This window comes from Pezoporus wallicus, unplaced genomic scaffold (assembly GCF_028554395.1).
Source record: "Pezoporus wallicus isolate ANWC-B61680 ecotype Strahan unplaced genomic scaffold, APGP_CSIRO_Pwel_v1 contig_6484, whole genome shotgun sequence".
Taxonomy (NCBI): domain Eukaryota; kingdom Metazoa; phylum Chordata; class Aves; order Psittaciformes; family Psittacidae; genus Pezoporus; species Pezoporus wallicus.
Window position 1 is genome coordinate 3,081,621 of NW_026638903.1, and position 24,723 is coordinate 3,106,343.

Sequence of the window (24,723 nt, forward strand, 5' to 3'; positions counted from 1 at the left end):
AGCCTCTTAGCTTGGCATGTGAAGCTGTTTCTTAAAGAATTTAAACTATGTAATTGAGGCTTTTTGTTTTGTTTTGTATTTTTCTTGAAACAGGACTAATATGGAAATTTAAAGATCTAAGTGGTCTCTTCTGAAAGTTCCTAACATTGCTATCAGTATCATTCCTTTTTATAAACAGAACTGTTACAGTTCTAAGAAATAAAGTATTCAAAGAATGCACTCATAAAAGATTACGCATACAATGGAATTTTTTAGCCTCAATGGGAACAGAAGGCTTTGTGAGAAGTGTTTGTGTGCAATGAACATAATGTTTAAATCAATTTTTAAGCCATTGCTAATGAAACACCACCCTTTAAATAAAGAGCTACAAGGCATGCGTATTACAGATGCACAACATATCAGTTTCTGCCTGGCATATCAAGGCCCTAGGGGTTTAGGTTGTGAAACAGCTGTTCAACAAGAACCATGTTTGAAGGGAGGGGAGCAAGGAAACAGCCTGAAATGCAGCTTGGAGTGATGTGAGATTTATTCTCTTAGTTCATATTTTCTGTAGTTTCATCATATGATTTGGCAATTCTGCAGAGCTGGCATTAAACACATCACATGGGAGCATGACAGAGATACTTCTGACCCTTGGATGAATGACAGACCTTACAGAAAAGTAGTTACATGACAGTTCCTACCTGTTCCACTTTTGTAGTCCAGTTTTTGTTTCTATTGGTCTTCAATCTGTTTCTCTCATCATGTAACTGATCTGACCACATTTTCAGGGGTTTCCTTTAGTGGGGCATGGTGACGCTGCCCCTAGTCAGATTTTTCAATGAATGGAGAGGTTGGGTGCATCCTTCAGCTGCATCTCCCTTTGCATATGTTACCTGCTGCTGGAAGTCTTCCAGGCAGATACCCTTCACACCTCAACCCTGGCTTTGCTCAAACCTAACAGTACAGAAATACAATTTAAGTTGAATTGGTTATTCTGAAGGGTTTAGTGAATGGTCTGATGGGTATGTACCTTCCAGCCCATGAGTTGCTGCCACATTCTTTCCTCAGGGAGCTGTGAATGTTTTTTTCTTGAATCTATAAGGTTCATTGCCAACAGTATGGGTTCTTGATCTTGACTGGATAACTCTCAAGCTTAAAATGAATTTTCAGCATGGGTATGAGAGTGTTTCCACTGCATATAGACCTTCTCACAAACATCTACAAAACCTTGCTATCGCAATGTTCTCTTGCATACACATTCGTTCCTATGAACTTTCATGAATTACAAGCAGAATGAGACACACACAAAAAGCCACTAAGTAAATCTGGTAGTTCTTTATTCAAGTGAATGTTTAGATCAACTGATACACAATAGCTGCCCAGAACTGCTAAGTATCTCTGGTATGAATTTACGTCTGGAATTTCCACTGGTTAGCAGAGTTTGTTACATACTCATTTCAGCAAGCATAACCCACTAGAAAGTAAGCCACTGGGAAATACTGTATCTAGCTAGAGCTTTCTTTGGTCTTTTTTTTTTTTTTTGGTGATGTTTTTGTTTAACTGTCACTGCATCTGGTGAGCACATTCAGACTGAGACAAAAAAACAAAAACCAAAAAACAGAGAGCAAGTGAGAAGTTCCAGTTCGTGGAATGTTGCAAGCTGCTGTGTCACTGGGGATGGCAGGCAGGCAGGCAGAAAACTTCTCTCTCCAAAGCTTGACACTACAGTGGGAAAATGTGATACTTACTAGAGTGATGAATTGACTGAAGTCGTAACTCTGAAATAAATGTGCAGTTGCAAATACTGAATATCCTGCTCTTAACTAATTTCTCTTCCCCTTAATCCTTACACCTTATGCTTTTTCCAGTATGCTTTCTGAACTGTATTCTTTGAAATGTTACAGTCCAGATGGCCTTACGTTTTGTAGACCTAGGGGCTACTGTACGTTTTAAAACTACTTCAGTTAGTTTTATTCTAAAGTGATGGTCCCACTTAGACTATAAAATAGATTATTATCTAATTACAGTTTGCAGGTTCCATGTGGAATGAAGCAAAGATTACTTTATGTGAATTTAAAAGAAAGTATTTCATTCTTCCACTGAAGCAACAAAGCTAGAGCTGTCCTGAATCCTCAGAGAAAGCGAAGCCTGGTTCCCATGCTGTCCTGTGCACCATGCTTCCCAAAGAATGCTGTCTTCTGGCACATACAGCTCCTTTAGCCTGCAAATGTATAAGCTGTTGTCTGAAACAAGAGGAGGCATTGTCCTTAGAAAGAGCAGCAAAGCCTGAACCATGAGAACGGAAAACCTCTAGTCTCCTCTTTCATACCTGGACTTCTGCCATTATAAGGATTGCATAAGAAAAATACATCTTTTTCTAGTCTTCTTTTTCCTCTCCCTTGGAGCTGTGCTCACTGAGAGCTTTTCAAAGAGGGGAAGGAAACAGCCCAAAACTTAAGGGGGTTGCTGAGGGGGTCTAGTTCATACTAACAGTTTCTAACCTTTCCTTGCCCACCCCTCAAAGGCCTGACAGGAAGAGAATTAGCCTTAAAATTTATTCATTTCTAGCTGGATTAATGGCTTATGGCCTGACTTTCAGACCCTCTGAAGTAAACTGAAATGCTTTCCTTAACTAGTTTCCTAGTAACTGAATTCATTAAAAGTTACCTCTCCTGACAGTTTAGGTATTTTCAATACGACTGTATTGCACGGTAAGCAACAATATTGCTTCGTGACAGACAAAAATAATGTTAAAAAGATTGAAACATCTCTTATTCCAGCCAATGTTCAACATGAGGAAAAAGAGAAGAGATAAACAAAGCAGCAACCGGTGCACACATACCTCCAGGTTTCAGTAATATTAGAACATGGGAACCCATCCTCTTATGACGAGCACGAACTGAGTAGATCCAAAGATCCACTGTAGAGTTCTGGTGGTGTAAACAAGTGTAGTCACTTGGTCAAGTGTTGTTCCTCATCCCCCCTCTGCCCCAGTGCTAGTTTCAGTGAAAAAGGAAAAACGTTCTGTTTTTTTGGGGTGTATCTGCATAGTGATGGTAGCTCCACCCAAACTCTAAGCCACAGGGGCTCGTGACAACTCAGAATGGCATCCATTGTGATACACAGTTGTGGACCGGTGGCTCAGGCACCAGTCCCACACCAGCACATCTGACCAGTTTACAGAGCAGCGCACATCCCAGCATCTGGAAACACAGGCACAGCAAGTTCACGTCTGTACCTGAGTGTGTAAATATCCCCTCTGATGCTTTAATAGCCTCAAAATTTTCCGGTTTCAGTGGAGCTTAGCACCTCATCACGAAAAGTTTTCAACTGCTTTGAGGACAATCAAAGCACACACACTTAATTTTCACATCAACTGCAGGGGGGCTTGCCAGCTTAACTGCATTTGCCTGCAAAGGGGTGTCGAAAGGAGGCTGTGGTATACTGACACACAGTGCCCTGGTGTATATGATCCACGAAGCTGTGAGTTAGCCGTTGCCTTTGAATAGAAACCTTTCATTTCTCTAGATGCAGTAGTACAAGGTATGTTACATGTAACAAAGTAACATTTGGGAGCAAAGCAGTTATGAGGGGAGGCCTGGCTGGTCTAGAAACGGTGGGCATGTCCGTAGCTCACAGATCTCGTGTTGTCACCAGGCTGGGTCACCCTTGGGTTCAAGGAAGCAGTTTCACGCCTGTCCTTTAGAACTGGAACAGGCGCGGGGGCGCAGCGTGGAGCTGTGTACATGAGGCAGGTTTGATTCGTTCCTTCCCCTGTTCTTACACGAGTATTTGGTCACATGGGAAACGTTGCCTCTCCTATAGGTAGGAGGCAGTTGCGTCAACAGCCCCGCCTGCTAATGAAGCCGCAGGAGGCGAGAGGCGAAGGGTGGAAGCACCCTTCACATGCAAAGGCGGTGAAATGGGGCCAAAGAATGCGGGGTGGCATTCTGAAACCGCCGCCCGTGGGTAGCGGCGGGTGGCGAGGACGTGCCGGAGTCGGCGCTGGCTCCCGGCCCCGGACAAAGCGGCTTCCGCGGCGCTCCCGCGAGGTGGCGCCCTCTCCTCCCGCAGGCGGGCGGTGCGCCGGGGTCTGGGGTGCCGCTGCCGGCCTCCTCCCTCCCTCCATCCCTCCCTCTTTCCTCCGGCCGGAGAGTCTGCGCATCTCGGGCTGTCTGCGAGTCCGTGTGCCGAGGCGGTGCGACGTGCTGGGGCCATGCCCTGGGGTAGAGGCGCCCGGCGGGTGGCGGGAGAGCAGCGGACCCTGCCTGCCGCGCCGCAGTTTTCCTGCCGGCGACTCTTCAGGAGGGCCTGAGGGGGACTGTCCGCCCTGAGGAAAATTGTTCAGTGCTAAACAAATTCACAGTGTGAGGGGAGATGGAGAAAAATGGCTAAAGTAGCTATTCACGGTTATGTCTCATCTCCTAGTACCCTCACTGATTTAAAAGCCTGTGGGACAGTCAGATGGGCATGCAGAGCAAAGGCAGGAGTATGCATGTCTTTTGCTCTAGCTGGTGAATAGAGCTGGAGAGAATTTTCGGCTGAAAGAAATGTTGCCCTGTCATTCAGGAAGACACACACTGTAGAAACATGAATATTTCAACAAGTTTGGGGTTTTTGTTGTTGCTTGGTTGGGTTTTTTTGTTTGCTTGTTTTGTGGGAAAGATTTGAAGATGGGAGAAAAGTGTCTTTATGTAAGGACATGGGAATGGGGGATGAGCCTCATTCACATTCTTCTATCTAAATTAAGTCTCTGCTCAGAATCAGAGCAGGAGCAAAAAACAGAAATGCCAAACATATATAAAAATATAGCAATATATAAAAATTTCAAATCTTGTCAAAATTTCAATGAGACATTTTGATAACTTCTACTTTTTATGAAATGTCACTTGGCTTTAATTTTATATGAAGCAAATTTTATTTTGGTAATCTAAAGGGCTGCCGTGAAATGGAAACGTTGGCCTTCTGGCAGCTCACATGGCCATTAATTGCATCTTTTCCTAATCATGTTGTGAGGGCTCTGGTGTCTTATCAGGCTGCTCTATTTATGTATATTCTGTATCTGTTTTATTGTTTGCTAGTTATCATAAAAGCTGAAGTAGGTAAAGCTCAATTGCTTGACAGTTACTTACATGCAAATGAGGTACACTTTCCATAGCTTTTAACAAATACTGTAATATAGATGTAAAACATAGAAGTTACGCTTTACTCTTTGGGTCTGAGGCCTTAAGAGGTGCAAGCATTGCTGAATGTTGCAGGCTCTTTTCTCAAGTTTGCACAAATTTTGCAGTGACTGAAAGTGCTCCATTGTATTTCTTAAAAAAATCTGAACTTCCCAGAAATGTCTGAGGTATTACAGTGGCAAAACAACTCAGTTTTGCAGATTTTTGATGATGCAGACTTGTAGTGTGGTGTCTAATATAGGCTCTCTTAAGTTTAGTTTATTCCTCTGGTATTTTTTTGCAAATACTTTTCAGTGCTGAGGTTATTGTTCCTGTAATCATTCGTAGGTAGGAGATTTGTTAGTACTTTGCACTATTAATATGTGGTGGTGGTTTTCCATTTCTTCCAAGACTAGAAGCTGCATCCCTGTGCGTTGTAGTGGGCTCAGCTGTAAAATGGGAATCATGATATTTATGTGAGGGAGGTCAGGACTCACTCATATGTAAAATACGTGGCTGTAAATTCAAACCTTTAGGAGTAGATGAATTGACCTTATGAATGAAACCTCCACCCTTCTATGATGACTGATCCTGTTTCTCTGAAGCCTTTTGGAATGGAACTGGAGTATTTCACATGTACAGAAATCTACACAAAGGCTATCCAGGCTTGTAAAGTGTCAGAGGTGCCAAGCTCACTAAATATGTGCAAGATTCCAAAAGCAGTTTGAAAAAATCTTTTTTTCCTTCCACTGGCAACACTGAAAGTTTTGTATTCCTGCATTAAAATGCTTATCATGCTTTAAATTATTACCGTATGGCATTTATAAAAATTATTTCCTTGCTCTCATTACTCCAGAAAGAAAGATTAGCATTATCTATACACAGCAATTTTTGCCATTGAAGCATTCAGCTTATACACTTTGAAGAACCTCTGATCAAAATACTATGTAAGAACATGATTATATTATTTGGCTAACAGTAATTTCTATAGCAATAGATTAAATAGACTCTTGTTTCCACAGGATTTTTGTAATGAGTACAAGGATGGAGATGATGGCTTTCAGTTAAAAGTGCAATTATTTTTGTAACGTACCAAGATTCTTCTTTCAGATACTCATAACTTGCACAGCTTTCAGGCAGAATTACTACATTTTTGCTTACAGAAAAGCAAAAAAATTATAAGGAAACTTTGAACAGAATGTATCTCCCCTTTTTAAGTCACACTGGTGCCTGGCACATGAATGCTTCTGCTGCTCTTATCAAAACATAAATGGACATGTGCCTATCTTAATAGTAATTTAGCCACAGATACTGTAACTTGCCTGTTTTCATGGATGTTGCTGAGTCACAGAACTTTGCAGGATAGGTTTTATGACCACTTGCCTAGATTTTTCAACACCTAGTTATTTGCACATCGTGTCAAGGACGCAGGATATACAATGCTGTAGCATAATCTCTGTACTTATTTTACCTGAGCATGGTTGGCAAATTGCAAAAGCGAATTTTGAAATATATCCCCTGTCTTTCATGTGTTTTGATGCTGGTCTTCCTTCTGTAATATTTAGCTGTGATTCAGAGTGCAGAGAATTGCTTTTGTGCAATTTAAAGGTTACATGTTCTTTAAAACCTTGACATGTTTTCACAAGCACTGTAGGAAATCTGTAAGTTTTGGTGCTGCTGATGATATACTCAGGAGGTTTAGAAGAACAAATGTTAGGGTGAAGGCTCCCAAGTTCTGTTTCCCACTTGGTTATCATCTAGGCGTACAAACATTTCTGTAACACATATAAATAGGCATCCATTTGGGTTGATTATTACAACCTTACCCAAATGGGAGAATTGAAGTTCAGGAGAGAATATGGGTTCACAGGAGTATGTGTGAGGAAGAAATCAGCATCTGAAACAGGATGTGGCTCCAACATAAGCAAAGTTTTAACGCCAATATGTCAGCTCTTTCTTTACCTCCAAACAAATTACTTTGTCAGTTTCTACTTTCTTGCCTGAAAATGGAAAGAAAAAAAGTGATTGCAAAATAATAGCACTCATTTAATATAAAACTCTTTGCTTACTAGCCCTTTTATTCATTGACTATATGAAGATGCCTAAGGAAGACACTGTGGTAACGTAACACTTTATATAATGCAAAGTTCAAGTTCAGTAAGCTTCAGTACAGTCCATGCATTTTTCATATGTGGCTCTGTCCTCAAGTTTCAAAGAAATACACAGGTAAGCCAAACTTGAAAAATTTTTTTTGGAGCTTTCACACTGAGAAACTTACTCAACCTTTCCAGAAGCTTAGAAAGCCATGCTTTTGAAAGTTTTTAATATAGGTTCCACTTGGATTGACTTTATTAAATTTGTTAATCATTGCTTTTCCTTCTGTTCTGAATGAGAATGTTGCCATCTCAGAACATGCAGATTAGTAACTACTGAGCTAAGGAGGAGACTCTCTTGAACAGTAATCCTATTGCTTTATATTCCTTCTGCTGTCTTTCTGGTGTCTCAAAAAATGTTTTTGAGTTACAGCATCTCTTCAGGTCCACCTACTTTGTCCATGGCCTGAAAAAGATGAAGCAGGAACACTGTAATGAGAAACTTGTTTCTGGTCTGTCAGTCTGCTTCTTGCGACTTCAGCTACGTATTGAATATGTGTATGCCAGTTTAGTAGCTCTGTGGAAGATATATCACATGTATCCTAGGAGAGCTGTCATACCCTGTCCCTTCTTCATTTTGGTTGTGCTGCATGTGTAACTTCATAAATAAACATTCGTTCATTGAATGTAAATTTGGCTGAATCACTCTGCATATGTGAATCATTTATTCTTGAACAGAATAACTTTCTGTATTCAGTAACTTAAATATTATGTAACCACTTCAAAACTTGTACATTTGAAGGAAAAAAGAAAACAGTTTTCTTCTGGCCTCTTTCCTTCATTTCTGTAGAAACCTTTTCAATTGTGATTCTGCTTTGAAACACAAAAACATCAGCTCCATTTTATTCAGAGCTTTAGCTTTGTCTAAGGCATAGTGGAAAATAACCTTTTACTGCATTTTGCTTCTGTTATCATTTAGAGCTAACACTGCTCTGACAGAAGGACTCAAGTTATGCTGTGTCACATGCAGCATCAAAACTGTTTTACTGAATTGTAATAATTTACAATACAAGAGCAAACTCACTGCTAGAGACATAGCAAGCATCACTGAGTCACAGTAGAATACTGGTTTGTGTGTCCCACCCCTCTGGTACTGTCAGAATACAGGAGAAAGTAAACACTTCACAGGATTTACATAGCATAGGCTGTATTTGCGCAGTCTATAAATGATTATTATAGAATAGAATCATAGAATAGGTTGGAAAGGACCTCCAAAGGTCACCTAGTCCAACCCCCCTGCAATGAGCAGGGACATCTTCAACTAGATCAGGTTGCTCAGAACCACATCCAGCCTGGCCTTGAATGCCTCAAGGGATGGCTATGTTTAATTGTGAGTCACTGAATGCAGTAAGCAGGGATCTTCATGGAGACTAGAGTCCATTTTGCAAAAATAACTTCTGTGACTAGCTGCTCTTTGCAGATGTATCAATCTGACATCCAGAGAAACCTTGACAAACTTGAGAGGTGAGTCTGTGAGAACCTCATGAAATTCAACAAGGCCAAGTGCAAGGTCCTGCACCTCGGTCAGGGCAATCCCAAGAACAAATACAGGCTGGGTGGAGAATGGTCTGAGAGCAGCTCTGAAGAGAAGGACTTGGGGGTGTTGGTTGATGAGAAGCTCAATGTCACCCAACAGTGAGCATTTGCAGCCCAGAAAGCCAGCCATATGCTAGGTTGCATCAAAAGGAGCATGACCAGCAGGTCAAAGGAGGTGATTCTCCCCCTGTACTCTGCTCTCATGAGACCCCACCTGGAGTACTGTGTTCAGCTCTGGGGCCCCCAACAGAGGAGGGGCATGAACCTGCTAGAGAAAGTCCAGAGTGTTACGAAGATAATCAGGGGGCTGGAGCATCTCTCCTATGAAGACAGGCTGAGACAGTTGAGGTGTTCAGCCTGGAGAAGGCTCAGGGTAGACCTTAGAGCAGCTTTCAGTACCTAAAGGTGGCCTACAAGTAGTCTGGAGAGGGACTTTTTACGAGGGCATATAAGGATAGGACAAGGGAGAATGGCTTTAAGCTGACAGAGGGGATCAAGCTGAGATCTAGCTGAGATTCTAGGAAGAAGTTCTTTACTGTGAGGGTGGTGAAGCACTGGCACAGGTTTGCCCAGAGGTGCTGTGGAACCCCCATCCCTGGCAGTGTTCAAGGCCAGCCTGGACGGGGTTTTAAGAAACCTGGTCTAGTGGAAGGTGTCCCTGTCCATGGCATGAGGGGTGGAACTAGATGACCTTTGGAGGTCCCTTCCAACCCAAGCCGTTTTATGATTCTATCATTTGCACACATGAGGCTTTATATTAGAACAGTAACAGACAAGAAGCTGCAGTCCTAGATTGTTGAGAGCCTTGTCTGATGTAAGACAGGAAATTTAGTAGTTCTGTAGCACAAGCATGATTCACTCATGCAAGCAACAGTGATCTCTGAAGTTGGTATGCAGGATAACAGGTGGAGGGATTTAAGTATCTGAGTGTTTAAATGTACATTTCCCCGTTACTTCTTCTTACTTCTCGGAAGTAGTATTTTGACAGTGTAACAAAAGACTTGCTGGAGGATCTGCTTTCTTGTGCTTCCAACCTATTTTGCCATGAGTTTGCTGTTACAGAATATGAAAAGCCTGGTAAGTTCAAGGAAATGGGACATAGCTGTTCTCTTCTGGATCTCTGTGAGTACCCACCTAGGTGTGTACAAGGCCTCACGCCTTCGTCTTTCTCACACAGGAGCAACCCGTTGATCAGTTGCACTTACCCAGTGGGCTCTCTTTTGTTTCTGGTAACTGTTCTTCTTTTGGACTAGGAGATTTGTGATTGAGAGGGAATAAACAGGGCAGTCTGTTTCAGCTAAACTGCTGTTTAACAGCAGGGCCAAAGCATAACATTAAAGAAATAGGATAGCAAAATTACACTTTGTCTACACATAGTTCACCTTTCCAGAGGCCTAACTTTCCTCTTCCCAGGGTTCCTAATAGTTCTACCTTTCCCTAATTACGTGTATAGAAGAGTCTGATTTCCCAATCTCAAGAGAGAATCTCTGTCACTTTCTCTTACGTGTACCTCTTGAAAAACTATTGAATCCCTGGATCCCTGCTCTCCTTGCAAGGACTGCTTATCTCTTGGGAAAACAGGTTGGACAGAGCCTTGAGCAATATGGTCTAGTATGAGGCATGCCTGCCCATGGCAAGGAGTTGGAACTAGATGATCTTAAGGTCATTTCCAACCCTAACGATTCTATGATTCTATGATTATTGGCATTCAGTCTCAAAAATAAATCCAAGTAAATACTTACGTAGAAACAGTTTGCAATTGTGATCTGCCCGAGGCCTGTGCTCTGCCTCCCTGATATTGTTCAGGCTGAGCGTGGGATTTAAATTATCCTGGTGATTAAAGATCAAGCTTGTTTGAGCCTTAAAGGGACATTTTGTGTTTGAGTCCTCTCTAGACGCTTTAGGCTATACTGTTGTGCTAATTTTTTCGGTAGGTAATGATAGAAAACTGGAATGTAACAGCTTCTGCGAATTAAACTGTATATCTGCTATGGTACTGCTGGGCTTGGAAAAGCACAGTAGGCCAGATGCATGTTTAATGTGGCTAGGCTCAAGGATCCTGAAAATAGGATGTGGTTTGATCCAAAGTGAGAGATATTAGCTTAATTTTCCATCTGCGAAAGAGTTCCACTGTGCTGTTTACATTACTTCTCTGAGCCTTCCTCAGCCTGAGCACTTCGTACAGTTCTTTAGAAGGGGGTAATTCACCCTCTCCCTTCACAGGATATATCTCTGCAAACTCTCAGGTCTCTGAGAGCCCCCTCTGTGCCCTGTTACTTTACTTTTGCAGACCTTGGCACTTTGCTAACTCTTCTTCCTGGATGTGGCTCCCAGCAGGGCCATTCAACACTGCTGTTAATCAGGCAAAGGGCTGAATACAAAACATGTGCTGCTCCTGCTCCTTGTTATACAAGCCATGCTTCCTGCCTCCCCAGTGCTCAGCAGAGCTTGCAGTGCAGTTCCTATTTAATGAAAACATATGACCAAAAAATAGTCTGTTATCAACTCAGGATTTTTAAGATGCTCCCTAAGCCATTCAGCTGTCCCACAATCCAACTTACTTGATCATCTGCTGCTTCAATAATATCCTTTCTGTTTCTGGAGCTTAATCCAGTTTTGTGTGATCAACCTTAGGAAGCAGGAGTAAGTAAGGAATTGAAAAATGTTTCTTGTTTTTCCGCTAAGCAATTACCTATTTTATTGGGATTTTCCAAAAATGGTGTAGTCTCTATTCTTAAAACAGTATGATATAATATTACAATATGTACAATGTATACTGTTGTGCAAAAAAAACCCGTATCTTCAGCAAAAGCCTCAGAGAACTTGAAAACTAGACTGGCAAACACATATCAACAAACACTATCCTATCATTGACAATATATATTTTCATGCAAAAGCAATTGATTGTACTTACTCTGTAGCGTTCCTTATCAACATCAGTGATTTTAAATGTACTATATACATTCACAGCTCAGATTTCCATTTCTGAACTTTGCGGTGTCCTTGCTCAAAGCTCATAGGTACAAGGAAAATCCTTAATATGTTCCGTTGTGTCACATGGCGCAGACACTCTTTAAAAATCAAAGCTTTCACTATACCATTTCTCCTGCCAACATTTCTGAGTGTTAAACAAGCTAAATTTCATAGTTAGAAGCCAGAATAAATATTTCTGCCACTTGCTGCTCAGTGTTAGTCTGATTTCACTCTAAGCTACAGTAAAGATGTTCCTGGAAAAAGAAATCATTGGCTGATGATCATCTTTCAGAATGTATTAGAAAGCTGAATGTATTCTGACCAGGATTTAATTGAAAATAGATGAAGAAGGTTTCTATAGTGTGTGTATGTAAATACCAACATGCATTAGTCTAGCTTCTTACATATATTTTTGATGGGGTCAGCTGAAGATCAGCGGTTCCAGAAGGCAATTACTTGACTTTGAGATCTGTGCTGGGATGTGGTGAATTTCCCTGACGGGTGTCTTTCCCTTCATTAACTACAAGAGGAAGCTGATACAATCAGCAAAGTCTAGGTGCGTCAGTGACTGAAGTGGCTACAGTTATCTATGATAAATCCACTTGGTACCTTAAGTGTATGTACATATGCAGCACAGAAAACCTGGAAAGCACAGAATATTCAAAGTCATGTGCTGTGGTGCTGCAGAGATGATTTATTGTTACACATAGCGCACAGACAATTTCCTGTCAACTCTGGCTTATTCCAGATTTGTCCCATTTCTGCAGCCTGGAACCTTGCCTTCCAAAGCAGAGGATAACTCTGTAATCATGTACATACCTTCACATAACAGTGACAGTTGTTTCATCTGCTGTGTGATGTAGAAAATTTTGTGTGTATGCTCAGATGTTATCAGTCATGCTCCAAACACATGATAAATTAATATTCAATCACACTGCATCTGTTTCAGAAAATATGTCCTCTGAATGTCACAGACTATTTTGGGTAGTCAGGTGAAATGCTGCCTGCTTTTGCAAATGCAAAGTCAGTTGCACAGGATTCTGAGGTAGAGAAAAACTTACTTCTGAAATAAAACCAAACCAAACTGATAAAAAATTAACCTTATGCCTATAGTATGTCATGATCGGAATTTCTCACATCTCTGACTTCCCTAGAAAAGTGCTGTTTCATTCAAATGAGATATGGTAGACAGTGGCCCATAAGAATGTAGGTTGTGGCAAATGCTAAGTAGAACAGGCTTTATCTGGCAGGCAGAGTGATTGCTACCTAAAAAAAACATGTTACAGGTCTCTGTAGGCAATTTTCCTTGCAGTTTTGTTTGATCTGTATTTATGCTGCAAGCCAAGGATTTTGCATAGGGCTGCATACAAGGAAAGGCATATGTTCTACACTGTGGAGGAAAGAAAAAGGAATGGAAGGATATGTGGAGAGAGAAGAAATGGACTATTTAAGTCTCCCCACAACACAGACTCCAGGATTTTTATCCCACTATTTGTCGCATTGTGTATTTCATGATAAATCAAAACCCCACTAATAGAATAATGTCCAAGTTATGCTATAGCTAGTCTTGTCCTGGTCATCTAGACTCATCATCTTCCACTGTGTTTTGTACCCTTCCTCAAAATTTCTCCTAGATTGAATGAAAAGAAATTTATTAGACAATACCTACTAGCTAAAAGAACAGAGGAAGGGTACTGAAGATGCAGACAGCGTGAATTTTTTTCATAGAACTGAGAGAAATGTCATTGAGTTATCTGGTATTTTTGTTCCTACTAGAGGTGAAACAGTATGACAGGCTTAGTAATCCCAATTTCATGCATAAAAATGACATCAGATGATGCTTGAAATAATGTCAGGGGCAGCAAGAGGTGCCAGCCCAATGGGCTGAAATAATAGAGAGTCAATAAGACACGGTTTTAATTTATGTAAAATGGACGCTTCCAAAGAAGGCCCAGGGATGAGATTTAAAGATAAAGGAAAACCAGTGACATTGGTCTAAGATACTCACAAGTAGCTTGAAAGTAAGACAAAGCCAGCAGTTTGAAGGAATGGCTAAGGTGCCACTGTGGTCACAGCATGCCGAGCAGAGAGTGAGGCACTGTTTTTTTGTGTGTAGGAAACATTCTTCTCAGTGACTGATTAGGGGGTATCTGGTGAGTCTGTCCCCCAGATATAATCGTCACCTCAGGGACAGCAACCTATGGTACTCATTTATGATCATCACCCATTTGTAAATACAGGATCCAGGAGTTTGCTAAACAAGTTGAGATTCAGTTGGAGCTCAGAAGAGCAACCCACAGTGTGAGTTCATTCTCACTTAGTGACAGTGGGAAGGCAAATGTGGATTTACACACAGTGGGAAGGCAAATGTGGATTTACACACAGTGGGAAGGCAAATGTGGATTTACACACAGTGAGAAGTTCTGAAACAGCAGAAAATTCCTTTGCCTTAGTCTTCAGGCTAGCAGGAGACAACCCATATGTGGTGATCTTCCCCCTGTCTCCTACCCCTCCTAATTAGTTTATCCAGACAAGTACTGCTCATTACAGGTTATTAAAATGCTAGGTTTAATGTTTTGTTGTTTAGCCATCCTTGAATCCTGGAAAGTCTTTCTAACAATGGGCAAAATGTTTGGTACGTTTCTTTCTCACACACGTAACTCAGAAGTGTCTCAGCAGATTGTTTTTTTTTCCGCAAAAGTTCTCTAAGAAAATTGCCTTTGGTCAAATACCAAGCATGGAAGACTTTGGCCAAAAAGACTGATATTTTATGAAGTTAAGGGATTATCATGGAAATTACTTGATAAACTATGCTAAGATTGATATTAATGTTGTCAGCTATAACCTGTCAGTGTCACAGGTGTGGTTGGTAGCACCAGCTGTCTGCCCCCGTTTTGCCATAATAAGTTTGCTTTGCTTTGCTTTATAACATTGATAAACTTACATAATTTGGGTTGAAAATTTCCATGTCAGTGTCTGCCCAAGGCTGATTATTTTGGAAAACTCAGTTCAGCCATTCCCAAAAATAAGACTAGAGGAAAATATGTTGGTTCTGACCATGTCTAAAAAGCTGTGTCAAAGTTTTGCTTGAAAAGCTCTAGAACTCCAGTGCCTTAAATGACAGATGTAGCATTTTCTGGGGTGATGAGGCTGAAAGTAGAGAGGAAAAGCTTCATGTCAGCAATATGACTTCTGTGGTTTCACTCAATGCTGAGCACATACGATCAAGTTATAAGGCTCTAGGAGGCTCTAGGAGAGCATGGGCTCTGAAAAGACCTACTTGAATGCAACAGTTAAATATTCCCAGAATCTACCTCTGTACAGGCCATTTTGCACCTTGGGGTTTGACAAGACTATTTGCAACTAGAGATGTGTGCCATGTCTGATCTAGGTAAGGGCAATGAAAACAAAGAGTTGAACCTGTCTGGGGACAAGGGTAAAAGATTGAGCAGAGGAAAAAAAGTAGGGCAGAGAGAACATAGCTGTTTTTAAGCTTGTGACTGGGGGGTGCAAAGACATGTAAAATCATCGACATCAACGCTGATCAAAAGCTGAAAAAACAAATTATAATCTAGGTTTTCTGACTCACATATGAATACCCTGACAGCAGTCAAAGTAATCAGAAATATCATCTGAAATGTCTGCTATTTTGAGGAGGCGTTTGGCCTTTGACCATTTTAGTTATTTTTTGATAGGACAGACTGGGAGACTGTGTTGTGAAGAATCAGAAGGGAAGTGGTTGTAGGGTTATGATCTGCTACTTCAGGCATGTTTTAAAGATCGTATTTGCAATTAAAAATAAAAATAGTAAGAAATAAATAGAATAGCAGTGACATTAAATTTTAGAATTAGATTGCAATTGGTACCTAACGAAATCTTGAAGTATGTGGATCATTCAATTTAGAGGCAAAAAAGTCCAAGCCCCTACCTTCTGGGAAAATTCAAACCTAATTCCATAGTGTCTGGCTGAGGCCAAGGCCTATATATAATACGGTATTTGCCTGTAAGCAAGTACATGTAGAAGAGAAGGCTGAAAGGGAGATCCTGTTTTGTTACACCAAAGATATCTGGGGTAAATCAAGTGAAGTAAGAAGAACCCCATTTTTACAGCTGCATGACTAAGTGAACAATGTCACTAAGTCCACCATCTCCAGAGTAAAAAAAAAAAAATAAATGAGGGCAGTCTCTTGAAAGTTCTCCCTGTTTTTACTATTGAAATTATATAACACTTAATAATCCCTTCTTTATTTTCAGACTTATTTGCTAGGTCCAAGAATAATTATTTCTTCTTGGCAACAGCAAATCCATCATTCTCTAATTTCCCCACCTTGGAAATTGCATTTTTTATTTTATAGTTGGCATCATCCTCAAAAGAAAACAAACAAGCTGCTAGTCAGTGAAAGAAAGGAAAAGAAACATTAAAGAAAGGAAAAAAAAAAATCTTCAAAACATGTTTAGTCCCATCTGGCCCTAGAAAAACATGGAAATGGGTGAACAAGTACCGTTTCCAGGATGGGCTGCCTTTCAAGGGAAACAAAATCTGGATATTTCTATGTCTAGACCACAGAAGAAAAAATGCTTTGGTGCTAATTAACCCATCAGTAGCTTACAAACCCTGAGTGCTGCTCAGCAATATATGTAGGGAAGTTAGCAGATAGAAGCTGCCAAAGGAAGTGCGGGAGAGTTCAAACTGGGAGTCAGAAGATCTAGGTCTTACTGCTTACTCTGCCCCTGGCTTGCTCTTTAATTTTAGGTGCTTCAACAGCTCAGCTTGTTTCTGCCTCAGTTTTCCTCTCTGTAAAGCAGGGTTATGACATTAGTGTCCCTCCAAGGCTCTCTGATACTGAGAGAAAAAATGCTATGAAACAAGATCTTGCTCTCTTATATGGTATATAATTTGTCTGGCTATTTTCTAAACAGAAACCGCAGTCTGTAAGGTTGTATGTTGTAGTCAGAATTTAAACAGACACTGAGTAAGCACTCCTTTAGTAATACAGCTATATTGCTGAAAGGGTGTATGTATCAGAAAACAGTATATTCCTTGCTTCTCTCACACTGCATGTGCTCAGATAGGAAAATAATATGTTTGTTTCTAAGGGAGGTTTAGAGGGATGTACTGATACGAGCCCCTCAGAAACATACTAATTATGCTTTAGGCTGATTTTTTAATGACTAAAGCCTACGTACCATGAGCATGTCCTTAAAAAATACGGAGTTTCAGTGTGGATAAAAATTAAAACATAGAATCAATATTTCACCCTCAGGCAGGTGCTGTCTTTGATTCTTCCCATGCTTTTCAGCCCATCCCTTCAACAACCTGCCATTCTGCTGGTTGTGAACAGAGTGGCAATTGTGCCCATATGGCTGCTTTGGTCTAGAAATAAAGTGATCATCTGGTATCTGAGTTTTACCTCGTGATCCCCTGTCGGTTCCCTCTAATGCCTTAGCAACCCTCCCATTCCTCTGTTACCACAGCTGCCAGTTCAGGCCTAGCTGTATCAACTTCGCTGACTGCATTACCCCCTTTCCCATTTGGAAATACGTGTTCCTCATCTGTTTACATGCCACCTTTTTCCTGGATTGGGATGAGCTTTCACAAACTGGGGATTCCAGAAACTGCTAGGGAGGGAAAAGAAGTTGGTGAAGGCTTTTTCTTAGTGATGGCTGACGGGAACCCTGTGTTGCAGCTTCAAAACTTAGATGAATGTTCAGTAACACAGCAAGTTAATTAATGTGTACTCAGGGAAGAAACTTGGGAGAGAAGGTTCAGCATCTCTGTACCAGGCAGAGAGCAGCTGTGAAGTACCAGAGCATTCCTGTCCCTCTGGATGGACTGTTGTTGCTTCAGAACAGTACCATGGTGGAAGTGTTACCTGCTTATCAGAACTGGCAGAGATAGGAGTAAGGGATGGGGAAATATGGATTAGAGCAGGTGGAAGCAAGAGCCAGAATATGTGCAGTCTTTTTCAGACCTCATGCAGATTTCTCTACTTTCTGGAATTTGGTGTTTCTTCCACATTTCTAGACATTTCACATTGATAAATTAGTTCAGTGTATTCCTTGAACCTTGCTGATGTTTAGGTTGTCACCCTCTTGATGGGTAGCTTGAGAAGTGCTCAAGCAAAACTTTACAATCCCATCAGCTTGACTTGTCAGTTCAGGGAGAATGCTGACTTAGATGTTTAGATAAGTAGTGGTACCTTGAAGTTCTAGTTTGCCTGATCAAATCTACCATCCTTCTCTCGATTTTTTTTCCTTTATATTGCCTCTTTTATTCTCTCTCTGTCTTTTTAAAGTATATTTTTATCTTTCATAATTTAAATCTGTATTTTCATTCATTCTCATTCTGCATCTCTCCTCTCCTTCCATGCACCTGCACCTGTTCCTACCCATCTTTGTCACTGAATCACAGAGTTGCACAGAGTAGCTGAAGTTGAACATGTCTGGAGGTCTCTTCTGTGTGTTCAAAGTAGGGTCAGCTATAGGAGGCTGCTTGGGGGTGTATGTGGTTGTGTTTTGCATGTACCCAAGGGTGGAGACTCCACAACCTTTCTGGGCACCCTTTCCAATGTCTGACCACCCTCAAAGTAAAAAAAAAAAAAAGATTTTTCTTACATTTTAATGGAACTTTCCACATTTTTGTTTGTGCCCATTGCCCCTTGTTCTGTCAGTGTATGCTTCTGAGAAGTGCCTGGCTCCAACTGTCTTACTCCCTCCCATCAGGTATTTTTACATACTGGTAAGATTCCCCCTTTCCTTTGGTAAGATCCTCCTTTATTTTTTATTCCCTTAGCTGGTTATCGTATCAAATGTAGAAAGTGAGAGGGCCACTGCAGTAAAAAAGCCCTAAGTACTGGCTGACTACAAGGTAAGACTTCCTGGAGTCATAAGACTGTTTGTGTTTGGGAGACAAGTGCTCCAAGGCAGAGGGGAATTGTCAGGGGAGGAAATAGGCTGAGCAGGGGCAGAAGTTCTCTGCTGGAATTCTCTGACCGTAGTGACAGGGAGTTGAACTCCATATTCAGCTCAGTATTGGCTTGAAGCTGCAGAAAAGGACGCAGTGCTAGAAGAAAGTCTTCTCTGGAGAAAAGAAGCACTAGACATAAAGGCAAATAGCTTAGAAGGGAACAGGGTCAGGCTTCTTGTTTGAGAGAAGAACAGAACATGGGTTGTTTCCATAGAATAGGTTACTGCAGCTATCTGGATAGTGACAGAATTTGTAGTTCATTTGGGGGACACAGGGAGAACAGTATCCAGATCCTAGAACATACTCCTATGCTGACAAGAAATTGAAGGGAGCTTTGATAACAGAACTTTGATAAAAAGTGGCATTACAGAGCGCAGAAATGGTTCAAAAGAGTGTAAAACACCAAACTGCAACATTTAGGTTTAACTTTACATCCACTGCTATAGCATATTTCAGCATTCATACTATCTCTTGAAGCTAGTCTCCAGTCTTAAGATATGAAAGTTATTTGCCCTCTCCAAGGACTTTGTAAGTTCACAGGAGTGAAACCTTTAAATCATATCCTGCTAATACACGTTCCAGGAGTGTGAACAAAGCGTGAACTCCAGAGGAGACAGTAATAAGGGAAGTCAAGTCAGCTGACCTTTTAAATCTGGTAAGCAGATTTTTAAAAACATGCTAAAATTTGATAATATGAAGGAACTTGTTAGGTTTCGGAGCTTTGTTATAACTTATTTTAACTCCTGAGACAAATACGCCATACCAGCATATTAAACTAAACCTGCATAAAGACAGACTGTCAAATTAATGGTGATTTATAGTCTGCAAGATTATAAAATCACAATTAAAGAAAATACAAACTTTGAACAGTCCAGCTGTGAGTTCAGCTTTGTTCACTCAGAAAACTGACTTTGTTCTTACAATTCCAAAAGCATTTTGTTGTCTAAATGGGAAACATTTGTCTTAGATTAAGATTGAAGTGTATAACTTCAGAGTTGAAAATGGAAATGTTTTATTACTCTTTGTGAATAGATGGTCTTTCCACTCTTCTCTAAATACAGTGTGTTAACGTTTGTAGTATGTATATATTCTGAGTGTAAACCCTCACAAATTTCCTCCAGTGACAATTGTGCTAACAGCTGATTTTTGGTTCTGTAGCAGAATATTTTAAAAGCCAGATCTAAACTGAATTTTCAATTTCATTAAATGCCCAATGTGAATAAATGATAGGGGGTTTTGTAGGTCAAATTAACATTATCTCAGCATTTTAAAGGAATAGGTAAGCTGAGCTGAATGACTAGACTTGAAGAATGTGGTCAAAATCAGCGAGGAGGAAGCTTTGGGCTCTGGGATAAAAAAGGAGTACTCTCCCTTTGGCTTTTTCTTTGCCTTTCGTACAACTGTCACAGAATGCAGCATTCTGTTAATGCTTAAATTAAATGTTTGAAATGAAATACAGGAAAATACATATTTTCTCCAGTTTTCTCTCTAAAGTAAACAAATTCCTACTGACTAGTTTTTAATAATTTGAGTGGAAGGAAGAAGATCCACCAAGCAACAGCAGTCAGCAGTGATTTCCTAACTATGTACAGAGATCTGATATTTGATTTGTGGTTGAAGAAGCCTCATAAAATATCCCATGTCCTAGAAACTTCGTATTTCCTTTTTTTCTCTGAAAATACAAGTTACACTATGCTATATAACTTTGCAGCATTATTCCTATTAATGTTGTATCTCATTATTATAGACCATGCTGCTGTATTTTATAAGAATATATTTATTTTTCTTTCCAAATACTTTAATGTTAAGTAGTCACAGTGAAATTAAGGAGACTACGTTTAAAAAAAAAAAGGTTGTTATTTCATCTGATATTGAAAAATTGTAGGGTTATTCTGTTAGCTAAGTAAAAAGGTGAACAATTTCTTTCATATAGCAACCCTGCTCATAAATCTGTTTTAGCAACAAGTTTGTGTCGGTTTATCATTTTCTGAATCGTATCGCAGAAGAATTCTGAAGACAGGTGAGAGGTCGTTTAAATGGTTTGGTAAGTGGCATTCTAATCTGATGATTCGTACTGATTCTGTTGGAACCAGATTTTGTTAGAAGTAAAAATAGGCAGATTCTGTTCCAAAAATATTTTTAATATCTGTTTAAACAAAATACAAAATTTTACACAGAATTCATGATCCCCCCTATTAGTGTTCCACCACTGTGTGTTCAAAACAAGAAATCTAGAGGGGAGACTGCTGAACAACATCATGAATTGTGGACATACATATGTATTAGAATTCTCACCAGAAGTACTCAGATCTCACTTTCACATGTATGTGTTTGAAATAATTATCTGTTTGACCAGTAAGGTGAAACCATGTGACTCGGGCAACCATCACAGTAGGAGGAATGCAAGTGTAAAGCAGTAATTTCAAATAGGTTGTAACCAAGTTACAGGTCATGTAAGTTTGCCTAACCTATTCATGACATCGAAGATCTCTACAACCTGTAAACAGACAAAAAGTGCTAATTTAGTTTAATTCATAGTCCTTTGTAAATAGCCAATAGAATCATAGAATCACAGAATGGTTCAGGCTGGAAAACACCTTAAGGTCATCTAGTTCCAACCTCCCTGCCATGGTCAGGGACACCTTCCACTAGACCAGGTTGCTCAAGGCCTTGTCCAGCACTTCTGAATGAAGACCATTGTTCAGCCTCATCTGTGCAGGCTGATAAAATCTTGCTGGAAACTGTTGTGGCTTACTTACTGTTTACAAACTCAGGTCCTTTGTGTAGTTCTGATTTTCCTCTCAAATATACCTCACCAGTGAGGAGCTGCAGTTACTTTGTGAACTACTGAAACTGAGTGGTCAATTTCTTAGTATTCCAGGATCAGCTAACATTTATACTTCTCTCATGTTTTCCTGAGCGCTAATGTCTGTTTTTCAGTTTTAAATACACCCCATGATTGTACTGTATAAGACTCGTTTAAGTCACATTAGCATCGCTAATGGGGACCCCATTTTACATTAAGTAGTCTTTCATTAACTTTTCACTTTTTTGGTCTGCAATGTTACTAATTTTCTTTGTGGTGTCTGGCAGAGGTTTAGAAGTTGATAGGATGTAGTTCTGTTGAAACAACTTCATGCTTTCAGGAGTGTGGTCCAGCCATTTTACATCTCTCTATATGATGTCCAGTGGTTTCTTTCCCTTAACCTGCCATTCACATACCCCATTCTATGATTATTATTCCATGATTTCCCTTTGTAATGTAAATGCCGTGCATTTGTATGAGAAAAAAATTCTTTACATAACCATGGCTCTGTAAAACCACCATGTTATAGTTCATAGGTAGCAACCCTGCTGTAAAATGCTGTAGAAACATGCAAATGCTACATTGGGATTTCGCTACACTACTTACTGCACTGTTCAGGACCTTTGCCTTTCTACTTGAATAACAATTTCTGACAGGTTTTTTTCTGGCTTTCTGGGAGGTACGGAGAGAAAGACAGCATGCAGAGGGACTCAGAGGACTAAAGTCAAAATTATTTTTCCAGTCCTGATTCACTTGGAGGCTGTAAGGATGCTTGGTTGATGTTGCCATCACAGTTCCTAAGGGTCTCCCACTGCAGAGTTGCGGAATCTACTGTATTAAGATGGTTATCTAGTTCTAAAGGAAATTTTAAGCATCTGAGTTTAGGTTTCAGTTATAATATAAAAGGCTTGTAGAGAAATAAACACTGCAGAGCAAATTCCCAGATGGTTATTTATCACTCAGCATGCTGAGTTATACATCAGTGGTTTGCATGGGCATTTCTGCCTTTGAAACATTTGTTTTGGAAACTCTTGCCCCATTTTGAAACACAGAAAAGCACATAATCCTGTTCCTCATTATTGCATATTCTTTGGCATTGTTGTTAATACTGCTTGAGTGCCACAGTGTGGCTGGTGCCCTTCTATCATAAGGAAGACCAGCTCTGGTATCATGCTGTATCACATGTTTTCTTAGTGGTCAGACTACTCCTTTCTCTCTCTCTCTTTTGTATTTGTTGTTTGGGCTCTCTTTGTAGCCTCTCAGTTACACCGGTATTCTCTACAAAACAAAGAGTGAGGTCCCTGGCTGCTTGAAGCAGCCAGAAGTTTTGCTTAGATGTCAAAGAATGTGTGAAACAGGATTTTTTCCCATAGGGAGAAGTCCTGATAAAGTGCACTTATTTTTGTTCCTGTTATGACTGTAGGGTAAGATTCTTTATGGGTCTCCTGTGGGACTGGGATAGTGCAATGGAAAAAGCAAAGAATTATGGTGAGATTTTGGGGAAAAAAAAAAAAAAATTCTTGCTCGCTTAATGCTGAGGAGGACAAAATAGGTGTGTGGTCAACCTGAGGAGGTTTGTGCATGAATTATCAAGGCTTCTAAAGAAAGGAAGCTCTGATGCCTGCACAGCATCTCACTGAGATTGTGGGTCTGACAAAGATGTATAACATTTGGTTACTCTTGTGACATAGTACCACATCTCTGGCAGAGATATTCTCACAGACTTTTTGGTAAGCTTACTTATCAGAGATGCCAGGTTGGGGGCTGTGAAGCTGACCTGAATCAGAAACACATGGGTTTTCTTGAGTTCCTTGTGGGCCACTACTGAGCTCTTGTGTGTAAAATCTCTAGGATCCATAACTCTAGATCTGCTACTGCTCCTATGGAGTATTGTACCCCAGACACAAAATGTCTGTCACATTTGGAATTTCCTTAAAATCTTGAAGACCCTGTTAATTTGGTTGGTTGGTTGGTTTAATTTGGGGTTTGTTTAGTTCTAGGCTTTATTAGAACTCCAATAGGGTTTGCAGCCAAAAGCCAGACTACGCCCCACAGTGATTATTCTGCAAGGTAAAAACTATCTAAGATAACAATTATAATAAAATTATAAAAAGAATATTAAAACCCAAGTAATTTTAGTTCTTTTTGACTTCTGAGAATAGATAAAAAAGCACATTCATTTTTATGTAACTATACTTCAATGTGGCAGATGTGCAACAAGTGGTCATGGTATCTTGTCCGACTGATGAAACAGTTCACTTCATTTGCACATGGAATAAATTAAGACAGTTTTGGCCCAAGATGAAAATGGGTAGGGCACAGACTGATCTGTTGCCTCTTCTGCAATAGGATGTTACTAATAAAAAAGAACAGTCAGAATTATTCAACATTGCAAATTCACAAATATTGGTTGGATAGAATCATAGAATAGTTAGGGTTGGAAAGGACCTTAAGATCATCTAGTTCCAACCCCCCTGCCATGGGCAGGGACACCTCACACTAAACCATATCACCCAAGGCCTCATCCAACCTGGTCTTGAACACTGCCACAGATGGAGCATTCACAGCCTCCCTGTGCAACCTATTCCAGTGCCTCACCACCCTAACAGGAAAGAATTTCCTCCTTATATCCAATCTAAACTTCCCCTGTTTAAGTTCTGACCCGTTACCACTTGTCCTATCACTACAGTCCCTAATGAGTCCCTCCCCAGCATCCCTATAGGCCCCCTTCAGATACTGGAAGGCTGCTCTGAAGTCTCCACGCAGCCTTCTCTTCTCCAGGCTGAACAGCCCCAACTTCCTCAGCCTGTCTTCATATGGGAGGTGCTCCAGTCCCCTGATCATCCTCGTGGCCCTCCTCTGGACTTGTTCCAACAGTTCCATGTCCTTTTTATGTTGAGGACACCAGAACTGCACACAATACTCCAGGTGAGGTCTCACAAGAGCAGAGTAGAGGGGCAGGATCACCTCCTTTGACCTGCTGGTCCCACTCCTTTTGATGCAGCCCAGGATATGGTTGGCTTTCTGGGCTGCAAGCACACACTGCCGCCTCATGTTCATTTTCTCATCAACCAACACCCCCAAGTCCTTCTCCGCAGGGCTGCTCTGAATCTCTTCTCTGCCCAACCTGTAGCTGTGCCTGGG

At 40.6% G+C, this 24,723-nt stretch overlaps 1 long non-coding RNA gene across 1 annotated transcript in view; it reads left to right on the plus strand.

Annotated features, from left to right (window-relative positions):
- Positions 1-24,723, plus strand: part of LOC130601222 (uncharacterized) — an 85,385-nt gene that overhangs the window by 33,569 nt on the left and 27,093 nt on the right. The window contains exon 2 of the long non-coding RNA XR_008972625.1: positions 9,822-9,910. This is a non-coding gene — a long non-coding RNA (uncharacterized LOC130601222). The remainder of the gene's footprint in view (positions 1-9,821; positions 9,911-24,723) is intronic.